Source organism: Ascaphus truei, chromosome 7 (genome assembly GCF_040206685.1).
Source record: "Ascaphus truei isolate aAscTru1 chromosome 7, aAscTru1.hap1, whole genome shotgun sequence".
In the NCBI taxonomy this organism is placed as follows: Eukaryota; Metazoa; Chordata; class Amphibia; order Anura; family Ascaphidae; genus Ascaphus; species Ascaphus truei.
In genome coordinates, this window is record NC_134489.1 from 101,941,640 (window position 1) to 101,968,250 (window position 26,611).

Below are 26,611 nucleotides of genomic sequence, written 5' to 3' on the forward strand. Positions count from 1 at the left end.
TTGTGCTGGTTTGTACTTTTAATGCTTGTAGTCCATTCCAATCTATTGTAACAACTCATTGGGATTACCTTGCATTCAAAATATAACATGCCCACCAATTAATGCATGTTCTTAACCTTATGTTGGATGCTGTCCATGAGCTTGGGAGTTTTAGCCTAAGGCAACCTTTAATTCGGTAGCTATCTCTATTCCCAGAAAATATATATAGTTGGGTTCTTGGTCTTGCCTTCGGCCATGCATACTCCTACAGTAATTCATGCAGCAATGTTATGAATTAATTCAACAGTAGAGTTGGGAGAATGTGTCAAAATTCAGCCCACAAATTAATAAGTGTTTTTGTCAATATTCGATTAGTGGACGATTATTCTCATGCAAAATTCACCCAGAAGTATCAGACCATGAAATATGGATTTTGGAGGAGAGGGAGCGAATAGTGGCAACCAGTGGTATTGCATGTCTTTGAAGGTAGGCTATAACTTTTTAAAAATCCATCTACATGTAACGGGTATTCCACCCCACCCAATCTCATATATAGTGTGGGTGAGTAGAACATGCGGTGTTACCGGTGTGGTGCGTATACCTGCAGGCTCACAGGAGGTCTGAGCCTCCGCTAGTGAGAGCCTGGGGTGAATCCTCTGGAACGAATCTTCGTTTACAGCGCCTCCACCTGTGTAGGATTCTATGGAAGTGTAGAATGACCCTACATAGGAACCCAATCAGAAACCACACACACAGTGATTATATAACTAAGGACTTTACTAACGAATAATAATGATAACCTGTGTCTCTCTCACGGTGAGACACTAACAGTGACGTCTCGCAGGACGATTCCCAAACACTAGGTGATCCCACCCAGTGTCCCAAGAACCCCACCCAATGTCCCGTACTCCTACAGAGATAGTCAATGGGTGACTGCGCAGTCACTAAGAACCTCTAGGCCTGTTGGTGCACATGTGATGGTATAATACCTGCCGAGCACTCCGGTACTCGGGTCAGCAACAAACTTCTCAAAGGGTCAGACGTGTGATGAGTCCGTCTGATCCTCCAACTGAACTCCTTACACGTGCGGACCACTAGGGCGGTCCCACTCTGGAATCGTCTCTGAGGACCCCAACGTGGGTCCAACCGCTTCCACAGGAACAGCAGCAGCCGCTGTGTCCCTATCTATATACTGCTGCGGCACAGTTTATTCGAGCATTTGCCCGTTCTGTGCCGCAGCAGTAGCCTGGCGCGCGCCCGAGTGTGACGGGCGCGCGCCGAAGCAGCGGAAGAGCGCCCTCCGATCGGGGCGCTCTCCCTCCCGCTGCCGGGTCCGCCGGGTCCCCCGGAACCCCCTGCCGCCGTCCCGCAGATCGCGGGACACCAGGGCTCCCTCGGGGAGCCCTGGATGCGCGTGCAGGGGGCGCAGGCTCCCGAAGACGCGTGACCGCGCGTCTATGACACGCGGCATGCCGAGGGGCGGCCACTAGCAAGCCGGGAAATCTCCCGGCTTGCGGATCTGGCCGCACTGCGATAAAGTGTGTCGCCAGTGTAAGTGGTACTAACGTGACAGGAACCCTAACCTAGGGCCTGTCCCTGTAGTACAGCAACCTGTAGTGGCTTGGGGAACTCCTAGGGCCTGCAGGGGTAATGACCTGTCCCACTCCCCCAACTACCCAAGTCCCTTCGGTAAGTGATCTGGAATGGACTAGAGTACTCTTCCATGCAGTACTTGGGCGTCTACCTACTGTTGGCTAGCCTAGTGCAGATCCTCTCCAGAATTCCTGACCTCGTTAACAGGCTATCCCTTCAGGCATCCTACCCCTAACGCTACCTCAAGGTGACTAGAACAGCTATAGCCCTTCTCCAGACCCACTACTCTCTGACTAGTCCCAGCGCCTACCGCAGCAAGCTGTAACTCACTGGAGGCTGCAGCCAACATGCTGCGCAACAAGGTGCCTGCCTATCAGACCTCACAGCACTGCTCGCTGTGACCCTGACAATGCAGCACTCTAACAACACTAAGGGCAGCGTCCCTATCTTGGGCCTCCCTCAGTACTTAACCCACTACGCTAGCGGGGGGGTTGGGGCCTACCTGGGGTGTGGGTACCTATGGGGTGCAGGAGCTGCTCTCACTCCCCGCACCCTTCTTCCCTCACAGCTCCCTAGCTCCAACTCTCTATCACCTTCTGAACAGTTACCCACCCAACTAGTGGGGAGTTGGGGTCTACCTGGAGTGTAGGTACCTATATGGGGCAGAAGCTGCACTCGCTCCCTACACCCTTCTTCCCTAACAGCTCCCTGACTCCAACTCTCTAACTGCAGACTTCCTTCTCCCAGCTCCCACTAATGTAAGTGGCAGGGTCCCTAACCTGAGGGCTGCCCCTGGCAACACTCACCTTACTGGGGAGCTGAGCTATCTCTGACCAAGGGGGTGCTGGCCTAATACAGGGGAGTCCCTCTCTCCTGCACCCTACCTCCTTCCCTTGTCTGCCTCCTTGCTCTGCTTCTTCCTGACTGACGTGACTCATGCAAAGCCCGGGAAATGTATCTCTTTTCCTCCAGGGCAGTCCTACATCTCTATTGGCTCCTATCAAGCACCTGGTGCCTGCCTCGCTATGCCTCATGGGAATTGTAGTCCCGAGGCCCCTACAATAACATTGGGACCGCGTGCGTTCCTCCCCTCTGCCTACACTAACTCCTAATGGCCGCCTCAAGCTCTCCCTATGCTTCCCTACTCTCGCGCGACCTCCTAAGAGCTGCCTTAGCTCCCTACCCCTATCTGCGCATGCGCGACCTATCTGGGGCTCTCCTGCCCTCGCGCGATCACTGCGCATGCGCGACTTGAAGCGCAATGGCGGCGCTCTCCTCGCCGGCCGCCGGGACCTTAGAGACGCGACCGCGGCCTTAGCAACGGCCCGATCGCGTCCCCGGCAACCGGCCCGCTCACGGAGACAGCGCACCGCTCCCTGCAACGGCCCCCACCCTTGGGATGGCCGTCGGGTCTGCCGCTGGCCTCCGGCAGTACCCAGCATCGCTTGTGCCCACGGAGGCTCCCGAGGGGGTCGCAGGGGGCAAAGGGTGACCTGGCTACACTCTCCCCTTGGTGAAACACCCAACGCCCTCGCTTGGGGAACGACATAACAGGGCACAATTTCACACACTGACAAATGGCATGGCATACCCCGTACACTTAACAGATCGGCTTTAACCTCACCAACACATGTCACATCACACCCCATAATTCCCGAGGCTAGCTGAGACCATTTGTGGGGTGCCCCTAACTGATCAGGTGGGGGTACCTCACTTTTGCGTCCGTGAGCCTCTCCCAGAAAATTCTCTTGAAGAGCACACTCTGGGGTGACAGTCACTGGTTCAGTACTACTTCCTCCCCCTGGTGGAAGGAATAGCACAGTGTCTTTCAACCCGGTCTTTACCTGGTCATCCACGCCTTGGAAACAGCAGGCCAGGCGGCCAAGACCTTTCCCACGGTCCACTACTTGGCGGATGGGCCGCTTCTCTTTCAGCAAAGTCTCTATTTCACCTGGCAGGGGGTAAAGGGTAGATACCTTACCACTGCGGTGATTCACGGTGTCCAACAGGTCCTCGGGGACACTGTCAGTTCCCACCTTGGTAGTATCGGGACCTGTCCCCAACTCTTCTGGGACAGTCCACTCACTGACTCGAACTTCGGGAGCGTTGGATCCCAGTCCTGGGACCACTTGTGTCGGAGCACACGGGCTCACACTCCGCTCAGAAGCCGCAACTCTGGCCTTCTTCACGGCCACCTCCATCGGAGCCTGGGGGGGGCAAGGGGGTTCCTTACCACTCGGCTGGCTTGCGATGGGTTTCTCTTCTTCTGGCACGATAGGCAGTGGGCACTAGTCCACTCGCACCACTGGACAGCTACCTTCTAATGAGGACACCTCCGCCAGGACGCGATGCAGAGGGGAGCCCTTCGCCCGGGCGACCAGACTTAAGGAGCCATCGTGCTCCGCGGTCACCTGGAGGCTCACCCCCAACACCCCTGGGGCAGTCGACTCACCCTTGTTGTCTGTAGGTACTGGTCCCAAGCCTAGGACCGATGGTACCTCTGCAGTAGGTCTGACTGACCATCGAAGGGCACACGGGCCCACAGCAGGGTCCGCAACATCGGAATACACCTCTTCAGAGATCAAACAGTCTAGCACGGCGTCAACGTATGGTTGCAGATTACAGTGTTTGCTCCCCCTGGTGGAATCTGTAGGAAGGGCACTTTCTACAAGTGAGTAGTTCTGGCTCTGCTCTGAGTCACTCACATCACAGGGGAGGGGCTCTGATTTTCGCGCCAATCCCGGACAGATTGTTGCAACATCTTGCTGTGCAGATTGGCAGTCAGCAGCACGTGCGCTCTCCTGATTTGGCGGGAAACGCCATCCTGCTTGGTCTGCGTAGACTAGGGGGTACCCTTCTGAGGGGCCCCCGGGCATGAACAGTGCGGACGGTGCCTTTGCCAGGCATATATTCTCAGTGTGGGTTACTACAAAAAGAATGGTCTTCCATGTGGACGTGGGATCTTGCTCCTCATCTAAGACACATGTCCATGGCCACTCAGGAATTTTACACATATACTCCCGAACCTTCATTTTGGGTATAGTTACGGGAATGCCTCCTACCGCCACTACCTGTCCAGGGTCTAGGTATTGCCTCAAAGCCCAGGCCAGGACCTCGTCTCCGGACTTCACAAACATGGCGACAAAAATAGGGACGGGACAATTTGGAAAAAAATGGACAGGGCACCCCAGGTGTCTCTCAGCAGCGCCTCCAAATGTAACGGGTATTCCACCCCACCCAATCTCATATATAGTGTGGGTGAGTAGAACATGCGGTGTTACCGGTGTGGTGCGTATACCTGCAGGCTCACAGGAGGTCTGAGCCTCCGCTAGTGAGAGCCTGGGGTGAATCCTCTGGAACGAATCTTCGTTTACAGCGCCTCCACCTGTGTAGGATTCTATGGAAGTGTAGAATGACCCTACATAGGAACCCAATCAGAAACCACACACACAGTGATTATATAACTAAGGACTTTACTAACGAATAATAATGATAACCTGTGTCTCTCTCACGGTGAGACACTAACAGTGACGTCTCGCAGGACGATTCCCAAACACTAGGTGATCCCACCCAGTGTCCCAAGAACCCCACCCAATGTCCCGTACTCCTACAGAGATAGTCAATGGGTGACTGCGCAGTCACTAAGAACCTCTAGGCCTGTTGGTGCACATGTGATGGTATAATACCTGCCGAGCACTCCGGTGCTCGGGTCAGCAACAAACTTCTCAAAGGGTCAGACGTGTGATGAGTCCGTCTGATCCTCCAACCGAACTCCTTACACGTGCGGACCACTAGGGCGGTCCCACTCTGGAATCGTCTCTGAGGACCCCAACGTGGGTCCAACCGCTTCCACAGGAACAGCAGCAGCCGCTGTGTCCCTATCTATATAAGTGGTACTAACGTGACAGGAACCCTAACCTAGGGCCTGTCCCTGTAGTACAGCAACCTGTAGTGGCTTGGGGAACTCCTAGGGCCTGCAGGGGTAATGACCTGTCCCACTCCCCCAACTACCCAAGTCCCTTCGGTAAGTGATCTGGAATGGACTAGAGTACTCTTCCATGCAGTACTTGGGCGTCTACCTACTGTTGGCTAGCCTAGTGCAGATCCTCTCCAGAATTCCTGACCTCGTTAACAGGCTATCCCTTCAGGCATCCTACCCCTAACGCTACCTCAAGGTGACTAGAACAGCTATAGCCCTTCTCCAGACCCACTACTCTCTGACTAGTCCCAGCGCCTACCGCAGCAAGCTGTAACTCACTGGAGGCTGCAGCCAACATGCTGCGCAACAAGGTGCCTGCCTATCAGACCTCACAGCACTGCTCGCTGTGACCCTGACAATGCAGCACTCTAACAACACTAAGGGCAGCGTCCCTATCTTGGGCCTCCCTCAGTACTTAACCCACTACGCTAGCGGGGGGGTTGGGGCCTACCTGGGGTGTGGGTACCTATGGGGTGCAGGAGCTGCTCTCACTCCCCGCACCCTTCTTCCCTCACAGCTCCCTAGCTCCAACTCTCTATCACCTTCTGAACAGTTACCCACCCAACTAGTGGGGAGTTGGGGTCTACCTGGAGTGTAGGTACCTATATGGGGCAGAAGCTGCACTCGCTCCCTACACCCTTCTTCCCTAACAGCTCCCTGACTCCAACTCTCTAACTGCAGACTTCCTTCTCCCAGCTCTCACTAATGTAAGTGGCAGGGTCCCTAACCTGAGGGCTGCCCCTGGCAACACTCACCTTACTGGGGAGCTGAGCTATCTCTGACCAAGGGGGTGCTGGCCTAATACAGGGGAGTCCCTCTCTCCTGCACCCTACCTCCTTCCCTTGTCTGCCTCCTTGCTCTGCTTCTTCCTGACTGACGTGACTCATGCAAAGCCCGGGAAATGTATCTCTTTTCCTCCAGGGCAGTCCTACATCTCTATTGGCTCCTATCAAGCACCTGGTGCCTGCCTCGCTATGCCTCATGGGAATTGTAGTCCCGAGGCCCCTACAATAACATTGGGACCGCGTGCGTTCCTCCCCTCTGCCTACACTAACTCCTAATGGCCGCCTCAAGCTCTCCCTATGCTTCCCTACTCTCGCGCGACCTCCTAAGAGCTGCCTTAGCTCCCTACCCCTATCTGCGCATGCGCGACCTATCTGGGGCTCTCCTGCCCTCGCGCGATCACTGCGCATGCGCGACTTGAAGCGCAATGGCGGCGCTCTCCTCGCCGGCCGCCGGGACCTTAGAGACGCGACCGCGGCCTTAGCAACGGCCCGATCGCGTCCCCGGCAACCGGCCCGCTCGCGGAGACAGCGCACCGCTCCCTGCAACGGCCCCCACCCTTGGGATGGCCGTCGGGTCTGCCGCTGGCCTCCGGCAGTACCCAGCATCGCTTGTGCCCACGGAGGCTCCCGAGGGGGTCGCAGGGGGCAAAGGGTGACCTGGCTACATACAAATAATCAGGAAATAGAAAGGAGCGCACGATCCAACAGGAGCAAAGAGAGGACCCAATGCAAAAAAATATATAAACTTTATTCTGTCATAACCTAAAATCCAACGCGTTTCGAACGCTGGTGCGTTCTTTATCAAATAATCACCCTTGCAAATAAACACCATTTTGATGTTGATTTGACAGGGGAATAATTCACCCATCTCTATTCAACAGAGATTTATAACTAAAGTATGGGCGTTAGTTGGCTCACTAACAGAAAGTCGTTGGGATGGTGCGGTATTGTCTTTAAACTGGTTTTCCCCTACACACCAATGCAGAATAAAACTCAAGGCCTCAAAATATGTGCACAATATAGAGCAGCCTTTGGCGAGACATTTATCAATGTGGTAGGTCCCGTCACATTTTCCCATGTATCGAAAACTTTCTGGGTCTAAGGCTCGCGGTAATAACCGGAAGGCTGATTTTATGTCTCATTTTACCAAGAGTGTTCTTTGGCTGCAAGACCTGACCATTTTTATTAAATCGACAGATTCATACTGCACCCTGTATTTGGTTTAATCAATGGTGTTAACACTGAATTTCTTTTGGGGAAAGATAGGATTAATCTGAACGTGCCTTGTCCTTTTTACTACAAGCCCTTAAGGAGGATATTACCAGATCTGGTAGTGACCACCGGCAAAACCATTCTATTAGAAGGCTGTGTTTTTCTTGCAGGGGTACTGTTATCGCCAGGATATCAGGGTATATAGCTTCTCTGGAGTTGGTGCTTTCTTTAATGCTAAGTGTGGGGATTTTCCAGAATTGGGGTTTTGTTTTCTAGAACAATCTTTCACTGTATGCGGTCTGCAATGTAGGCACGCATATTTACAGGCATACCCCGCTTTAAGTACACTCACTTTAAGTACACTCACGAGTAAGTACATGTCGCCCAATAGGCAAAAGGCAGTTCACGCATGCGCCTGTCAGCACGTCCTGAACAGCAACACCGGCTCCCTACCTGTACCGAAGCTGTGCACAAGCGGGGAGACTATAGAGCATGTTACAAATGTGTTATTTACATCAGTTATGCACGTATATGACGATTGCAGTACAGTACATGCATCAATAAGTGGAAAAAAGGCAGTGCTTCACTTTAAGTACATTTTCGCTTTACATACATGCTCCGGTCCCATTGCGTATGTTAATGCGGGGTATGCCTGTACGCATCTCTAACTTTGATTTTATATGCCTTAGCTGCATTCTTTGTTGCCGTGTAATGTCATTAAATCTTGATTAAAAGTGCAATCCCACATAGTGTGTCAGAAAAACAAAATAGTAACAGTCTAATTGGCTTCCTAAACACATCCAACAATGCTAATAGCAAATGTTTGTATTTATGTATGAATATCTTTATTTATATAGCGCTATTAATGTGCATAGCGCTTCACAGCAGTAATAGACGTGACAATCATATAAATAACAAATAATACAAATAACAGATCATGGTAATAAGTGCTTCAGACATAAAAGTAACATTTAGGAAAAAGAGTCCCTGCCCCGAAGAGCTTACAATCTAATTGGTAAGTAGGAGGAATGTACAGAGACAGTAGGAAGGTGTTCTGGTAAGTGCATCTGCAAAGGGTCAGAGTCGATGTATGAGGTCTAAAGTATCAGCCACAGAGCTACTCCTATACTTCGATAAGGAGGTGTGTTTTAAGGTATTAAAGGTGGATAGAAAGGGTGCTAGTCGGATACTGAGGGGAAGGGCATTCCAGCGGTGTGGGGCAGTCAGTGAGAAAGGGTTTAACTGCTTTCATTTGTTTTGGAAATGAGTCCCAAGTTTAATTTCTTAGGGGTCTCTGAAAATAGGAGTCAATCAAGTGTTTTATTAACTCTTATCCCACCATGTCCTTATCAGGGAGCCAATAAAGTTAAGGGTGAGATGAGGAGCGGGGGACTCTGACTGTACAAGTACCTGAACACACAGGGACATCACACAAATGGGAGAAGTCAGAGGAAAGCAGACCCTCCCAAACCTAACTTTGAAAAAAAAAAATAACAAAAAATACTTATAGGTGTCAGATTTGGGTATAAACGGTGCATGAGATGACTGAAGGGACGGGTGACAGGAGACTGGTGGGCAGAAAGTCAAGGAGGATGCAAGGAGCGGGACACCTAGTACAGTATGTGTCCTCATGATCTTTCCTTTTGGTACTCTGCCCCCTCCACCCCTCCTCTCCCACCTGGGTTTCTTTAATCCCTCAAACCCCCTCCCCCGTTTGTCCCCTGCATGCCCTCCTATGCACCCGTATAAGGAATGCCCACCCAGCTACCCCATGCCACCTTCCTTCCTCTTGATACTCTTCCAGAGTAGCTGCTGACACCTCTCTTCTTGCCTGTGATAAACCCCACACGCAGGTGGGCAGAGGTAACCCTACGTCTGAGTGCTGTTTGGCCCCAGTCTTTATGTAGGCCCATCCTGCGCTGCCACACTTCTTTCCCTGTATCCAGCGGAGAAAGCTGCACAGTCTCTTAAGCAAGCAATAAAGCTTCTTGAATTATTTATTTAAATAAGGAGAACAAATTCTTACATAAACGCAGTGGTTAAAAAAAGAATTTTAAACAAACTGCTGCAGCCTGAACCAATCCCTGCAAGCTGTAAACAAGGCATTAATTTAATCTCTTCAACTTTAACCGCAGACCGGATTTATCTCTGCACGTCCAAATCAAGAAGAGCTGCACATACATCTGCATCATGAACATGGAACGATTCAGCAAAAAAAAAACAAATGACAGAAAGATGCCAGCATCGCCAAATCTCATTAATCTCCCCCCAAGAGTTATGGAGCAGGATTTGCATGTGATCTGTCATCTATTAAATCCTTTGGGATGGCACCAGTGTTCTCAACCGTGGAATGAAAGTTGATGCTGGGGGACAAACTTAAAATGAACATAAAGTCTCCATATACATCAGGCCACCTTCTCATAATCCATTTCTCTTTAGTGATGGTATAATTTACAGCAATGTATCATTCGTTTAAGGCATGCTAGAGTTAGGTACTTAGGAAAGACATATCCAGGGCTCACTCAAAGCATGAACATGGAGATGGCTACTATATTTTTGTTTTCTTATATAGTCAAATGCAGTTGCTATTGCATTGCATATTTCTTAAATATGATCTTAGTTCCAACCTAAAGAGTATAAAGCTGGTGTAACTCTTTGGTGTAATTGGAGGTACAGATGTCATCTCTGCCATTGGTCCCAATACAGTATTTCCCAATATATGAAATCATAGTGGTGCCGGTGAGTATGTTAATCTTACAGGAAGATGGACAAGGTGCCACCTGTTTTCTTCTCCTTGAAGCAACATCACACGAACACAAGGAACGTGTTAATCAAGTTCCTTATATTTGATGCAGATGACAACAGAGGTCTAGAGGTACCCCAACTCAGTCTCGGCAAAGTCACTTGGCACAAGTAAACAGGAGTAACGTGACGGCCAAGAACACCTCAATATAATATGTGTGCCCGTCATGTCTTCCTAACTTCTATTTTCCGACACAACTCCTTTCCAAATCTCCAATGTTATTTTTAGGTATTGGAATAAGGACTGGAAACATTCCCCACTGTTTCACAATTAGAGTAGGTGGGCTGGGGCGATGCCTACTAAGGAATGAGGGTTACACAATCATTTTGGAGAGACTACAACCTCAACAGCCGCTCCATTTTTGCACCTCCACCTCATGCCCATTTCTCCCGTAAAATACATTTCTTGGAATCAGTCATCTCGTGTAAGAAGAAAGCCATAATTTAGCAAAGAGACAGAGTGCCAGCAATGTTCTGTTTTGCTGGAAAGTTTATGGTTCCTATATCCTGTCTGCGCTACTTTAATAAAATGTAAAATATTTTTAAATAAACTATTTTTCATGGGCTTGGGATACATATCCTCTGGCACATGTACTTGTACATCCTGATAACTGTAATATGAACCACTCTGCTTTGTGCGATGCAAGGATTCACTTTGCTTTCTCTGTTCTCTGAGAAGAGCTTTTGCCCACACGATGGTAAATGAAGGGGTGATTTGGTACCTTATAAAAAGGGGAAGTAATAATGTTTTTCTTTCAGAAAGTGCTAGAATGAATCTTTTTATCTGGATTCCAACAGTTTTATTGCACTCTTGACTGTAGAAGCAAAGTAGGGCTGAGTTCAAACAGAGCTTCATTTTTATACACAGGGGTTTTTTTTCAGTGCAAGATGTGGGCAAGGACCAAGCATTTCAGGTTGTATATATCATGGCTCTTAACCATTTGGCTTCCCAGAAGCTAGAATTTTAAACTGAATTTCAATGTTTTAGTTGGTCATCCCATTAGGTCTATAGGTCATTACAATTTACGCTGCTAAATTGCCCCCCAAGCTCGCCCTCATTTTAAATCCTTGTTGGGAAAATGTGCCTCCCCTTTTCTAAGCCTGTTCTTATTGCTGGCATCTACCACCCCCATAAAGCCCCACTACAATCCCTGACTGATATCACCCAGTTTCCAGGCTCAATTTCCTTTCTGAATGAGAAGAGTGAGCAGTTAGTTCTTGGGGATTTCAACTACAATTGGCTTGACCCTAAAAACAACAAAATCCAGGTACAACTCAAGTCACTTAAACTAACCCAACTAATTTCCTAACCCAAATGGACAAACCTGAAATATTACAACCATTCCTTGCTAGACTGGATTCTCTCCTAATGTCCCAGCAGAATCCAATGCTCTGGTATCCTACATAACATTTTCAGTGACCATGCAATAGTGTACTGTGTATGGAAAATCAGACCACCCCAATCAAGCCCTAAAGTTCTACTCACTAGGACATTTAGAAAATTTAACCCATTACAGCTTCTGCCTGATCTTACCAACTGCCCACAGTACAAAATCGACTTAATACCTGACCATGATTCTGCGCTCGATTATTTCCAATCTGAGTTCTTAAAACTCTGTGATACCCAGGCTCGAAACTCCGGAGAATAAGAGTACGGGGGTCCTTCCATGTAACTTTCATGGGTTACAACCGACTTATAGCGCTCTACCATTTTAGGGTTGACTCGTGGAAAAGATACAAAGTAACTGGCACTACCAAGGAACTTAATACTGTAACTACAGATGTCTGCGGAATATATGCAGAAGGCAACCAAGACACGCAAAAGCCCAATATTACTCTAACAATCTGCACCAGGATACATGAAATCCATCACATTTCTGGAATGTGATCAACAATATATTCAAGTCTTCTAGCCATCAACAACCATGTACAGTAATACCAATAAGAATGGTATTATTCTGAAAAATGCCACTGACATTGCAAATGCATTCAATGAATACTTTGTAGAGTGTACTAACTTATTAACGAAACGCAACCTGAACTACAAACATAAAGCTCAATATGGGGGTACACTTTTAGTCCCACCCTCTCCCAACACTTTCAAATTATCCCAGTATCTGAATAGGAGATTATACAAGCGCTCCTCAAATTAAAACTAAGCAGCAAATGTGGACCTGACCTACTGCAATCTAAGGCCTCGGTCCCGCTGCGCTCGTTGGCGCGGGCGGCCATGTCGCGAGTTCCCCACCAGCAGGGGAATCCTCGCGAGCCGGTCCCGGTCCCCCCTGGCGGCAAAGCTGACTACACACTGTGGCGCGTCAGCCGCTAGGAGACACAAGAGAATGGTGTTTCCTAGCGTTGACGCGTCACGTGGTGTGGCTGTGAGCCAATGGGGAGGGGAGGCTTCGGGAGGAGGAGAGGCTTCGGGGAGCGGGGAGGAGTGTGGAGTGAAAGCAGGTGAGTGCCTGTCTGTGTGTGTGTCTGAGTGCGTGCGTGCCTGTCTGTGTGTGTATGTGTGTGCCTGAGTGCGTGAGTGCCTGCCTCTGTCTGTGTGTGTGTGTGTGTATGAGTGCGTGAGTGCCTGCCTGTGTGTGTGCGCGCGTGTGTGTGTATGAGTGCGTGAGTGCCTGCCTGTGTGTGTGTGTGTGTATGTATGAGTGCCTGCGTGTGTGTTTAAACTTACCCTCAGCAGCTCCAGCTCCAGCCCGAGTCCGTGGAGGGAGGGGGGGGAGAGTAGCGGGTCCCTCCGCTCAAGCCATGCCCCCCCTCCCTGTCAAGCCTCCCACTCTCGCCCACCTCCCGCTCCGGCTCCCGCTCCCTACAGACCGCATATCGCGGTCTGTGTATGTCAGCGCACCGCCTGTCTGCAGTGCGGGTGTGCTGACTCTGGGAGCGGGGCCTTAGCCTAAGTTCCCACGACTTGGTGCCCCAGCCATTGCCAAACCGCTTGCCTCCCTAATCAACTTTATTCTGTCTGCAGGCCATATCCCTAAAACCTGGAAAACTGCCAGAGTTGTCCTAATCCTCAAAAGTGGGGACAAAAACACTGTCTCAAACTACAGGCCAATCTCTCTTCTCCCAATACTATCCAAAGTTATGGAAAATTTGTTCACTCCCAATTAAGCAATTACTATACCAAGACAAATTTCCCTATCCAATTCCAATCTGGCTTTCACCCTAAACACTACACAGTAACTATACTACTAAAAGTTTGCAATGAGATCCAGTGTGGAATGGAACTGGGACAATTTACTGGTGCAATATTCCTAGAATATGCAAAGACTTTCGATACTATTGATCATGTTATCTTGCTAAACAAACTGGAATAGGGAAACATTCTTTAAACTGATTTCATTCCTACCTATCAGGTAGATCGCAACATGTGTCTATCTCGGGCACTAACTCCAAACCCTTGGATATTACCTGTGCTGTCCTGCAAGGCTCTGTTCTGGAGCACCTACTTTTTTCAGTCTTCATCAATGATCTTCCTACAGCTTGAAAGGGAGCTTCAATACACATGTATGCAGATGACACAATCCTATATGCACACAGCCCTAGCTTCTCCGACCTTGAACACATACTTTAATCTGATTTTTTGAGACTTGAAGATTGGATTTCCCCAAACAAACTGTTTTTAAACACTGATAAGACTGTAATAATGGTACAGTATTTGGGATCAAGTCTAGATTTCTAAAGCTACCAATGATAGAGCTTCAGATCAGAACCAGCTCTAATATCATCCTAGCCTCTGTTACTAGTTTTAAGTATCTGGGCATATGGGTTGACTCCCATTTAACATTTGGGGTGCACGTTGATACCCTGACATCCAAAATCTATGCCAAACTATATAGGAAAAAATCCTCCCGAAGCCCACTGGTCAGAAAGCGTATCGCACAGGCGATGCTAAGGCCAATTATAGACTATGGAGACATAGGGGGCTATGCACTAAGCTCAATGGCTTTGTGTTCTGATTTGGCCAAAAAACAGGTTCGTTAAAAAGTGAAGCCGGGGACGCGATGCACTAAGGCCTTGAGGCCATTTTTTTACGTACCTGCTCAAAATAGCTCAGAAAAGCCACAGCGTACGAGTTGCTTTTTTTCCCCCTGCTAGCGTTCTGAACCTTTACGTACACTAGCTGGAAAAAAAGCCACCTGTAACATTTGCATGGAGATTTACCATCTCCATGCAAGGCTGTTACAGGCGATCGTACACTAAATAAATACATTTTAATAATAGTGTACATGAGCAGGGGGTCTCCCGAGCTGAACCGCATTGGTTTCAGGTCCAAGGACCCCCTACTTCAGGAGTTACAGGCCCCGTTATGGGGTGCCGGTATCCCCTGCACTTTAAAGCTCCCGCTTCACGTGACCGGGACATTTTAATTCTGCAGGGGATACCGGCACCCCATAAAGGGGCCTATATCTCCTGAAGTAGGGGTGCCCGAGGCTGAAACCAATGCGGTTCAGCTCAGGAGACCCCCTGCACATCTACACTAGTATGAAAACACACATAACAATAAACAATAATTCATTACCGCTAAGGTAATGAAGCTGCATTAATGTAAATTTTAATAATAGTGTGCGGGAGCAGGGGGTCCCCTGAGCTGAACCGCATTGATTTCTTCCTCAGAGACCCCCTGCTTCCCGAGTGACAGTGTCGCCGCCATCTTTATAGCGTCCAAGACGCGACGTGGGCTCTATAAAGATGGCGTCCACACTGGCACCGATGCCCCAAACCGGAGCCTGTAACTCGGGAAGCAGGGGGTCTCTGAGGCAGAAATCAATGCGGTTCAGCTCAGGGGACCCCCTGCTCCCGCACACTATTATTAAAATTTACATTAATGCAGCTTCATTAACTTAGCGGATAGCCGCTAAGGCAATGAAGGGGTTAAGGCACAATTGCCCCCAATAAACAACACACATCCCCCCGCCCCCTAACACATACAGTACTGTAATGGGCAAAATTACTATTATCCACATATGGATAATAATGCATTTGCCCATTTTAAATACATATAAAGTACAATAAATACAGGCAATATATATGACACTTACCTTTTACAGGCACCCACGATGAAGGACGTCTTCATCCTCATCTTCATCCTGCCCATGCCCCTCCGGTGCTGCAAAACATGCACAAGAATAAAAACAGCCAATGTAATGTCCCCTAACCCCTTAATCACCATAGCGGTTATTAACCGCTACAGGCATTAAATGGTTAACCCACCCTCACCCACCACTCGGGAGGCCTACATACCCTCCCCCACTAACCCCCCAACCCGTGAGGCCTAACCACCCTCACCCACTACCCACAAGGGAGGCCTGCCCACATACCCTGGTGGCCAATACCCCCCACCCCCAGTACCCACAATAAAAACAACACACTGCCCCACAATATACATCATTCTATTTATTAAATACAGAACCCACCCCCTGTGCCCCCCCCATAAATACATGATTTATCCTTTTACATACAGGGTTCATACCCCAGTCCCACGCGAGTCCCTGGCGGGCCTGGCGGGCCAACTGACAGACCAACAGGGTCCCAGCAACCTGTTTCACACAGGTTCTGGAGGCCTGTTGGTGGGTCCCGCCAAACACCATGGCCCCCAGGTGGTCTCCGCGGGTCACCATGGGCCACAATTGGGTCCCCACGGTAGGCCCGCGGATGTCTGGGAGCCCCGGGTCAGACCCACAGGTGTCTGAGGGGCCTCGGGTGGTTCCCACGGGGGTCTGGGGACTCACGGGTGCTCACTACGAGTCCGCGGTGCCCCCACGGATGTGGAACCACCGGTTCTTCCCCGCACACTACGGGTCCGCGGTGCCCCCACAGATGTGAGGCCACCGGTTCTTCCCCGCAGGTGTCACCCGTGGAACCACCAGCCTGATACCCGTGAGATACCCGAGGAAACCGCAGGTGGTCTCCAGAGGTCTCACGCAGAACCAAGGAACAAACCCTGAATGTAAAATAAATAAACCTGACCTATACTGTACATTCAATACATACATCCCCCCGCCCCCAACACATACAGTACAATAATGTGCCAAATAACTATTACATTCGCAATCCAGGGGGAGCATAAAGGGAAATAAAACAAAGTAACAATCTAAGTGTAGACAATAAAACAATTGTGAATTCCCTATGTGATGTGTCTTGGCTCATATGCATAGCCTACTCACAAGATGTAGATAAAAAATGGGCAATTGGAAACAATTTCTGGACGAGAAGAGGAACTCCTATTTCGGATGGGGTGAAGACCTCCAATCTCAGCGGTATATGTAAAGAAGGAAAAGTATCCATAGTGCAGACCAATCTTAAAAACGTAACTCTTATAGGGCTTAAAAATGCACACTTACAATAAAAACATTAAAATAATGCATGTATCACAACACTGTGATGGAAGAGAGTATGCTGTGGACATCTGGCTCACCCCCTGCCTCCGGTCTGCAAACGGTGCCTCAGTGGTCAGCTCCCTGCTTCCCGTGCTCTCTCCGAGGTATGCCGACACGTCACATCCGGTTAGTCGCGACACGTCACTTCCGGATTTGGATTCTGGGTCTGCAATCCCTGTCACTGCTTCTCTCCTCCTATGGGCGGCTACCACTCTACGCGTTTCGCCAATCCAATCCCGTGGCTTCGTCAGGACTGTACTGCCCCCTCCCACCTAACATCTTAATATACCCTACATAATTAACATTAATAAAAAGCATCTGCTACAAAAGGTCCGCACTTGTTACTATATCACATAATCAATTGGCATTTCTATCTTTGTGTAAAAAAATGGGACTTAAAAGGAAGCATCCACGTGATAACTAAATCACAAAAAAGGGGATGCTGTGTGTATAATTAATTCAAAAAAGGGGAATGATTAATGAAATAATCAATGAAGTAAGGTGGGATGGTCAATATATTAAGGGAAATATATACAAAGCAATTACTCAAGATTCACCAAATTCTAATTAAAAATCATAAAATAAGATCTCTATTAATACATATATAGGCCAATGCAAAGAGGTACCAAAAAAGTACCAAAAAAGGGGGAAGAGTCAATACTACATTCGTAGTCTCAAAAAAGTACAAAGATAAAACTGTCATGATTTTACACCCCACACAAATATGTTATACAATTCAATGTAAAAGGTACACAATAATGTATCTCTGGGACACAAGAAGGGGTAAATGGCCGAGGGAGCAGAAATTAAAAGGGTCCAGTGATCAACACATATTTGACTCATACTTCAACTGGGCCCTTTTAATTTCTGCTGAAAAGAAGACCCCAAGACAGACGGGACGGATTACAAATAGAAGAAAAAGACACAGACGTGGATTTGTTTTGGTTTATTATTTTATGGTTTACCTGTGGATTGGTTCCTGTGCTTCCGGGTCGCCTGGATTTCGGTGAGTGGGCATCTAATGGTGAGTAAACAAAAGAATAGTTTATTATTTTTACTTATACAGGTTTTTTTGATTTTTCATTCATGTCTTTTATTTTTTCAGTCCCATTTAATGCCCGTTAATGTATATATGTATATACATACTGTCCCGGCAAGCTTTTATTCTAAAGCTTGCCGGGTGCATAGCGGGCTAACCGCATGGCTGCTCTCCGTTTAAAATGGAGTTTCCCGTGCGGCGGCCGCTTCAATAGATAAGCGCTAATGGCGCATACTATTGAAAGCGCCCGAGACGCGGGAAAACTGGCCGAAAACGGCCGAAGATAGCCGCGCGCTGCCCGCAGCTGTTTTTAAACTGCGGCGGCAGCCGCGTTAGTTTTAAACCGGCCGCCACTGTATATTCACGGAAACTGAATGGGTGTATTCTATGTGAATTTTGTATGCAAATGCATTGTTTTTTATGCTGTATTATTGTCCCTGTATTTTATGTATATCTATCACAATATATGGATAGACATACAGGGATAATAATTGATTTGTTTGCTAATGTTTATGTTCTTTTCATGTATGGCTAGTTTATTAATCAGCTTTATTTTGTCATTGTTGTGAATAATGCAATTTGTATTTAGTTAAAGGTTAATTGTAATGGCTTCTTTATGGTACTTAGATTAGAATGATGGTGGTTACTTTAAATTAGAATTGTTTTGGCAATGGTTTGGCTTTAGGAATTGAATAGGGAATTGTATAATTGATTTGTATTGTATTGTAATTGTTTGAGGAAATGGATTAATTGATTGATGCTAATTGTATTGATGTTGCTTAGTTTATAATTGATTTTCATGATGGCATTGCTCGTTAGGGGACATTGTTCATAGTGTATTTTATTGTTACATATATTTTGCATAGTGTTACATGATGCACAGATTAATTGCATCATGTACACATTCAATGCAATTGTGTGACATTTCATAGACATTTGTGTAGCTGCAGTTTGTTTTTTTTATATTTACAATGGCTGCTGGATTTATTTTAACATACAATGTGGTGATTTTAAGATTAAAAATGCATGTTTTGATTTATGCATGTTTTTTGTGTTTAATAATTGGCAAATAATCTATTATCCATATCTGGATAATAGTTATTTGGCACATTATTGTACTGTAGGTGTTGGGGGGGGACCTCTGGAGACCACCTGCGGTATCCTTGGGTATCTCACGGGTATCAGGCTGGTGGTTCCACGGGTGACACCTTCGGGGAAGAACCGGTGGCCTCACATCTGTGGGGGCACCGCGGAGCCATAGTCTGCGGGGAAGAACCGGTGGCCTCACATCCGTGGGGGCACCGCGGACCCGTAGTGAGCACCCATGAGTCCCCAGACCTCCGTGGGAACCACCCGAGGCCCCTCAGACACCTGTGGGTCTGACCCGGGGCTCCCAGACATCCGCGGGCCTACCGTGGGGACCCAATTGTGGCCCATGGTCACCTGCTGAGACCACCTGGGGGCCATGGTGCTTGGCGGGACCCACCAACAGGCCTCCAGAATCTGTGTGAAACATGTTGCTGGTACCCTGTAGGTCTGTCAGGTGACCCGCCAGGCCCGCCGGGGACTCGCGTGGGGCTGGGGTATGAACCCTGTATGTAAAAGGATAAATCATGTATTTATGGGGGGGGCACAGGGGGTGGGTTCTGTATTTAATAAATAGAATGATGTTTATTGTGGGGCAGTGTGTTGTTTTTATTGTGGGTACTGGGGGTGGGGGGAGGGGGTATTGGCCCAAGGGTATGTGTGTAGGCCTCCCTTGTGGGTAGTGGGTGAGGGTGGTTAGGCCTCACCGGTTGGGGGGTTAGTGGGGGAGGGTATGTAGGCCTCCCGAGTGGTGGGTGAGGGTGGGTTAACCACTTAATGACTGTAGCGGTTAATAACCGCTACGGTGATTAAGGGGTTAGGTGACATTACATTGGATGTTTTTATTCTTGTCTATGTCTTGCAGCACCGGAGGGGCATGGGCAGAATGAAGATGAGGATGAATACGGCCTTCATCGTGGGTGCCTGTAAAAGGTAAGTGTAATATATTTTGACTGTATTTATTGAATGTTATATGTATTTAAAATGGCCAAATGCATTATTATCCATATTTGGATAATAGTAATTTTGGCCATTACTGTATAGTATGTGTTAGGCAGTGTATTTAGTTATAATTCTTGTTTATTATTTTTGGAGGTGCAATATTGGTACCGCAGGCCCGCAGGTACCCCAGGACTCCCGCGGGGACCCCGGGACGGCCGCGGGGACATCCGGATTCCCGCAGGGACCCCCGCACTCCCACGGGGACCCCCGCTTGGTGAACCGGGAACCCCCGGACATCCGTGGGGTCAGCCGGGGACACCCGCGCGCCCCCCGGGCTCCCTCGGGGACCCCCGCCGGCCTGCTGTATGGGTTTTGCGCATGCAAAAATAAAAAGCAATAATTTTTTCTAAGTCCAGATTTCTTTGCTTCTACTCTGACCTGACGTGTTCTGATCAACGCAACTTTCGTGTACACTAAGGTTGTGTTGCTTAGTGCATCCCGCTTAAGGGCAGAATTTAACACAAACAGGGTTGCGAACGAGCAAAGTTGGACTTAGAAAAAATTCCTGAAAAAAGTCATTTTTAGATCGCAAAGTGCCTGTTTGCGTTGCTTAGTGCATCGGGTTGAGCGCAAAAGCACGTTATAGGAGCACTTTGCGATCTAAAAGTGACTTAACGGAGCTTAGTGCATAGCCCCCATAGTATATGGTCCAGCACCTTAGCAAACTAGACACCCGCTACAATTCAATATGCCGCTTTGTCCTCCAATGTAACTACACCACACATCACATCACATCCACCTTTAAGATCCACCTTAACACACACTTGCTTAAAGAAGCATATGAGTAACACCGTGGCTTATACAATACACGATACATAAAGCTTGGCCCCTGCAGACGCACTTACCAGAATGCCCTCCTATTGTCTCTGTACGTTCTCCCTACCAATTAAATTGTAAGCTCCCCGGAGCAGGGACTCCTCTTCCGAAATGTTACTTTTATGTCTGAAGCACTTATTCCCATGATCTGTTATTTGTATTATTTGTTATTTATATGCTTGTCACGTGTATTACTAATGTGAAGCGCTATGTACACTAATGGTGCAATATAAATAAAGACATACATACATACATCACTGCGAAATGCTCAAAGAACTAGATTTGTCATCACTTGAGTCTAGGCACAAAGTTAATCTTTCCTGTCTTGCCTTCAAATACATTCTGGGTAAGCTACCCCTGTATCTGAACAAGCTCCTCACCCCTACCACATGCAGCACTTATCACCTGATATCTGACTCCAAATGATTGTTCACGGTCCAAAGGTTCAACAAAGTATCCGGTCGCACCTCCTTCTCTTACCGAGCACCCTACACCTGGAACAATCTACCGGAGACTCTCACAGCCGCCACTAGTCTTAGTTCTTTCAAAATTAAAGCTGTCTCACATTTTAATCTGGGCTGTAACTGTTTCATATGTCTAAAAGATACATATATTAAACTGTTCATGCAAAGTCTTTATATATAATGTATAACTCTGTTCACTTAATGTAACGATCTATTTGTAACCATGTATGTGTAACCATGTATTTGTAACCATGTATGTGTAACCATGTATTTGTCATCATAACTCTGTGCCCAGGACATACTTTAAAACGAGCGGTAACTGTCAATGTAATACTTCTTGTTAAAACATTTTCTAAATAAATAAATAAAAATTCTGTGTTTGTTCAATTCTTCCTATACACTGGTAAATTACATGCTGCCCATATGGTAATAGCCAACAGTTGATATTAAAAATGCCTATTCCCTATAATTAGACTGTAAGCTCCTCGGGGCAGGGATTCCTCTTCCTTAATGTTACTTTTATGTCTAACGCACTTATTCCCATGATCTGTTATTTATATTATCTGTTATTTATTTGATTACCACGTGTATTACTACTGTGAAGCGCTATGTACATTAATGGCGCTATATAAATAAAGACATACAATACAGTTAATGACCATAGTTTGAGATGCACACAGCAGAGGTAGAGTTATCCTGATTAGATCAACCTGGTATAAAAAGGATAACCCAAATTATATGGTGTTTCTTGCTTTTATACAGACGTATCTAAAATATCTGCACCCAATTCCAGGGAAACTCTCTCGTGTGTGTAAGGGAGGGGGGTTGTGCCAAATTTAAAAAAAATGGACCCCTGCAGGCTTTTAATGTCCCCAGAGCCACAGCATTCTGCTTTTTATGCTGCAGTTCCAGGGACAGCAAGTCTGGCTACATGTCTATGTTATATGTTGTTCATACCATAACAAACGGCACCCTGTCATGCATGATGTCCTAAATATTACCTCCGGGCATGTGGTGACTGTAGATAATCCTTGCTTTTCAAGTGGCACGACCCGAGCTGTTTCTATTCTGTTTCCTAAATTTGGTAAACGAGTCGTGACAGGACACTCGTGATAGCCTGGCACAGGGGACGGTAGCCACAGCTTGCAACACGTGCAGATTCCATTCGACAACCTGCAAGCCTGAGTCGGTAATCTGCCAACCACTTCTGTAGTAGAGAAAATAACCTGCACGGCCAGAAAGAAGCAACTCAAGAGATCCTGGAAGACTCAAATTAACATTGGTTAATCAATAAAAAGGGGATTATAACTTTCCCATTTAGTCGACGGTTTCATTTTTCTGCCCTATGGAATAGGCACTGTAAGCTGAGCTGGAATGCAGGTGCAAGAACTGACTTGTTCTCATAGTAGTATAATTGCACATGGACAAATTGGTTTCACTGTCATTAAAATATAATGATCTTCATAGGCTCCAGAGATAAAAGGAAAATGGTAGATTTTAACATGACTCCAGAATTCTTTTGAAGATAGTATTGATATGCTTTAAACCACTTAATTAACTGAGGAGACAGCTTATACAGAACACAGAGCTTCACAGGGGTCATAGAAACATTTCTAAGACAATGAAGACTGGCGTCTGTACAACAACTAAAGCAAGGGTAGGGTTATGGAGGTCAGAAAATATACATCAAGGTGAGGGTTTAAAAGGTAGGAGACAGCTCTTCAAAACAGAAGATAATTTAGGAGGTGTGATTAACCTGAGGATTTCTACTTATGAATTAAGGCAAACACAATTAGAGGTCTTGATAAAGATGTGTGTGTGTTTCAAGAAGTCAATAATTTGGTTGTAATAATTAAGATTGATCATCACAGGGATGCATGCCCACAGGTGAGAGGATTTGAGGTTGACTGAGAGCCTTTAAGATAAGGGATGGACAGCTGAGAGACACGGAGGCACCCGATTAAATTATTATTTACTGCCATTGATAGAATATAAGACTGATCTTCGGAAAATAGTTCAGATTGTTTAACAAAATAGCATACACAGTAACAATGAACACAGGACAGGCTTCCCTGTTAACTCAACAAGTAATGATATCTACACATTTTATGCCAATGTTCGGATATTCAGTGAGGTCTGCACTGTCCTCTAATTTAAACAAATAAACAGCATTGGTATCAACTTATTCATTTAAATATGCTTGTTTAGTGCAATTTACAATTTACACTTCCTGCGCTGCACCACCCCTACCTGCTCTCCCCCTAGGTCACTCACCCCCCCCCACCTTTAATACGCCATCAAATGACGCTGCGGAGTCATGTGACGTCATGTGTCCCCGCGGTGTCATTTGATGCCCGTCGCCATGGAGGTGCGTGGACCGAAGCCCGTCGCGCCCCCCCCCCAAGAACTCTTGCGCCCCCCAGTTTGCGCACCCCTGCTATAGTTTACAAAGTTGCAGCACGGAGTACTTCCCATGTTGACAAGACTGTTAAGGCAGCAGGCCGGATATATAGGGTATTATTTTAAAATTCCTTTAACTAAACAGTAGATCTCACGAGAGTCACAAGCCCCAACTGCAGATTTGACTAATAGATAGAATGAAAGCTTTCATCCATTACTATGCACTCAAATGTTTATACACATGTGGCATTCCTTGAAACATCCCAATTTCTGCTTTACTGAATCAACATTCTTTTTAGTATATCACATTTTTAAGGATTCTAAATCAACTCCCTGAACATGTTTCTTTTGAAAAAAGGTAATAGATTTAAAAGAGTAGGTAGGCTACATAAGACATTAGAGGGACAACGTATTCAAGTCCAGTGGCAGAAATACTGGTGCAAATAAAAAAAACCTGAATGATCAAATATCAGAATTCCATCTGAAAACATTGGGTTCATTTTAATCATCTTCCCTCGTTTATCATCATTATTGCCCTAGTTTTTCAACACAAGGCCTTTAATAAATAACCCCCCCCCCTAAGCTTTCCCAATGGGGCCGCAAGTACAGGGAAATTGTCAAAAGGTCTTCTGCTAATTTAAATATATTGGGAAAATTTCCCAGTTTTGCTAATACAAGAATTTTTTGAAAATGTATATATTATTGTAAGCAAAGAAGGGTGGCTAGGGCGTGTTGGTCCTTTGATCCATGGTAGTAACAAAGGAGGGAGAGCGGTTACCCAATGAAGGTGGGAAAGCTTGTAACATATCAACTACTTGTTGGTCCAATAAAAGGTATCGTACCCCTCCTCCCCCCTTAGTTACTATATTATTGTAAAGAATGTACAGGTTCAATTCACAGGTTTACTTATACTTTGATCTTTAGTGATAGAAACGTGGATATTGGGATTACAGTATATGCCCTGCATTTGGATTAGACACTTTCTAATATTTTTTGGTTTTACCAAATTCGATTCCTGGTGAACCAGTTCCCAGAACGTTTAAGGGCACAAACATCGCACATTTCCACCATCAATTCTTTTTCCGACAGGCATTTTAATGGAGTTAAATGACGGGAGTAAGCTCCCACCCAGAGCTTTTGCCGTGTCTCTTTCTTTCTCCTCCTATTTTGGGCTCAGGATTGGAGGTAACTTCATTGAACACAAATAACTGACTTGCTTGGCGAATTTTCTAGGAACTGTGACTGATTTGTGAATATTTTTCGCACTTGGACCACTGTATGTATTCCATTCCATGAGCAATATATTCCCCAGAGTCATCTTGTTGACACATTTTCGCCAGAGACCCAAATGATTAAACTGACTAGTTGGTACCAGTTAAAACCAGAGACAGAACATAAAACACAGACAGAGCTCAGTTTTAGCACATCCAGTGAAACTCATACACGGTACAGTGCCTAAATATATATGTATAAATATCTATTAAATAAAATGGTCTTTTAGTTTAACATTTTGGCCAAATTGTTGTAAGCCCCTGAGCCAGCTGCATGGCAGACCACGTTTCAAGGGTCCCTACCACTAATATAAATTCTTAATAACCTGTGCATTACCAGGAATAATGATTTATAATAAATCTGTCAATATTAGTTGCAAAGTTCTAAGTCTGATTGAAGCTTTTATTCACCTGTACATTACCAGGAAAAGCACTCTGTATTAGATTTGTCACAATCATACTGCAAGCAGGCAAGTTCCCCTGAGAGTGGGAGATGCTATGGAGTGAGCTTTTAACCATTTAAATGTTGTTAGGTATCCAGTATAGTTGGTACCAGGTAAAAATTAAATGGCAGAAATAGATGACACACCTGTATCTTTATGTAGAGAAATTAGCAAGTACATTATGCTTGATAATTACCAAATTCGAAATGAAAAGACTGTTTCTAGATCTGTCACACAGTAAGTTGGGGTAACTTCCAAACACCAGTATTAAAGTCTTTCATACAGTAAATGAAATGACAGTGTACAGAGTTTTAGACGTCTCACAGGTCTCTTCTTCACGTGTACTCATAGGCTTGGTGAGCTCTGTACACTATAATTTAATCTATTAAGAACTCTTACAACGCTGCATTAAGGACCTATATAATTATTATAATTATCATTCATTTGTAAATCGCCAACATATTCCACAGTGCGGTACATGACCTATGTACTAAAGTAAATATATGATATTTTTTTATAAAGCCATGATCATTCAGTCCAATATTGTTGTCTCTTTTCATATTCATTTTGTGCCTGGTTTTATACACAGAAGATAATTAGAAAACTGGCACTGTGATGCAGGCTGGAGTTGAGCTACTTCACAGAAAGAAAAGAGCACTGTCTGTGTTACTCTGCTGAATAATTAGCTCTTTGTAATTTTAACAAGCACGGGCGCATTCAGCGGTTTTGTAATAGTTCATTTCAAAATACCCTACAGTGAACATGCCACTGCAAAATGCCAAGTGGGCTTTTAAAACCTGGAAACTTTCCATTCTACAGCATAAACCCAAAACTCAACACAACCTATGACAATTGCAACAGATTTATTTCCTATTTTTTATTTATGGCAGGAGGTAATCCACTTAGAGAAAATCAGAGCACCTGGGCGCTTGTGTCAATGCTCAATATATATACTGTATACTGTATATGTAGCCCTTTTTGTGAACCGGCCTGACCCACCCAATCTCACATTGGCCCCTTGTGGTCTAACCGGTCCCTTTCCTTGAGGCACACCTCTTCTAAGGGACTACTGGTAACTGTATAACACCTGTGGCTCCAGGAGATCTGAGCCTCCGCTAGCTGGGAGCCTGGGGAAACCCTTACCATTTACCTGGTGCAGCGCCTCCACTTACCCAGGATCCCCGTTATGAAAGATAGCCCTGGGTAAGAAATACAATAACACACATATATAATACTAACACTTTACTGAACACACTTATAACACATTACATAACATCATGCTCTATCCGCATCACCTTAACCATATCACCTCAGCCCAATGTCTGGTGTTCCCACCCAGTGTCCTGTG

The 26,611-nt window shown here is 46.4% G+C and overlaps 1 long non-coding RNA gene across 1 annotated transcript in view; it reads right to left on the bottom strand.

The window, feature by feature from the left end:
- The window catches only part of LOC142499815 (uncharacterized), a 62,595-nt gene extending 40,221 nt beyond the window's left edge, over positions 1 to 22,374 (bottom strand). The window contains exon 1 of the long non-coding RNA XR_012802747.1: positions 22,151 to 22,374. This is a non-coding gene — a long non-coding RNA (uncharacterized LOC142499815). The remainder of the gene's footprint in view (positions 1 to 22,150) is intronic.
- Positions 22,375 to 26,611: the final 4,237 nt, after the last annotated feature.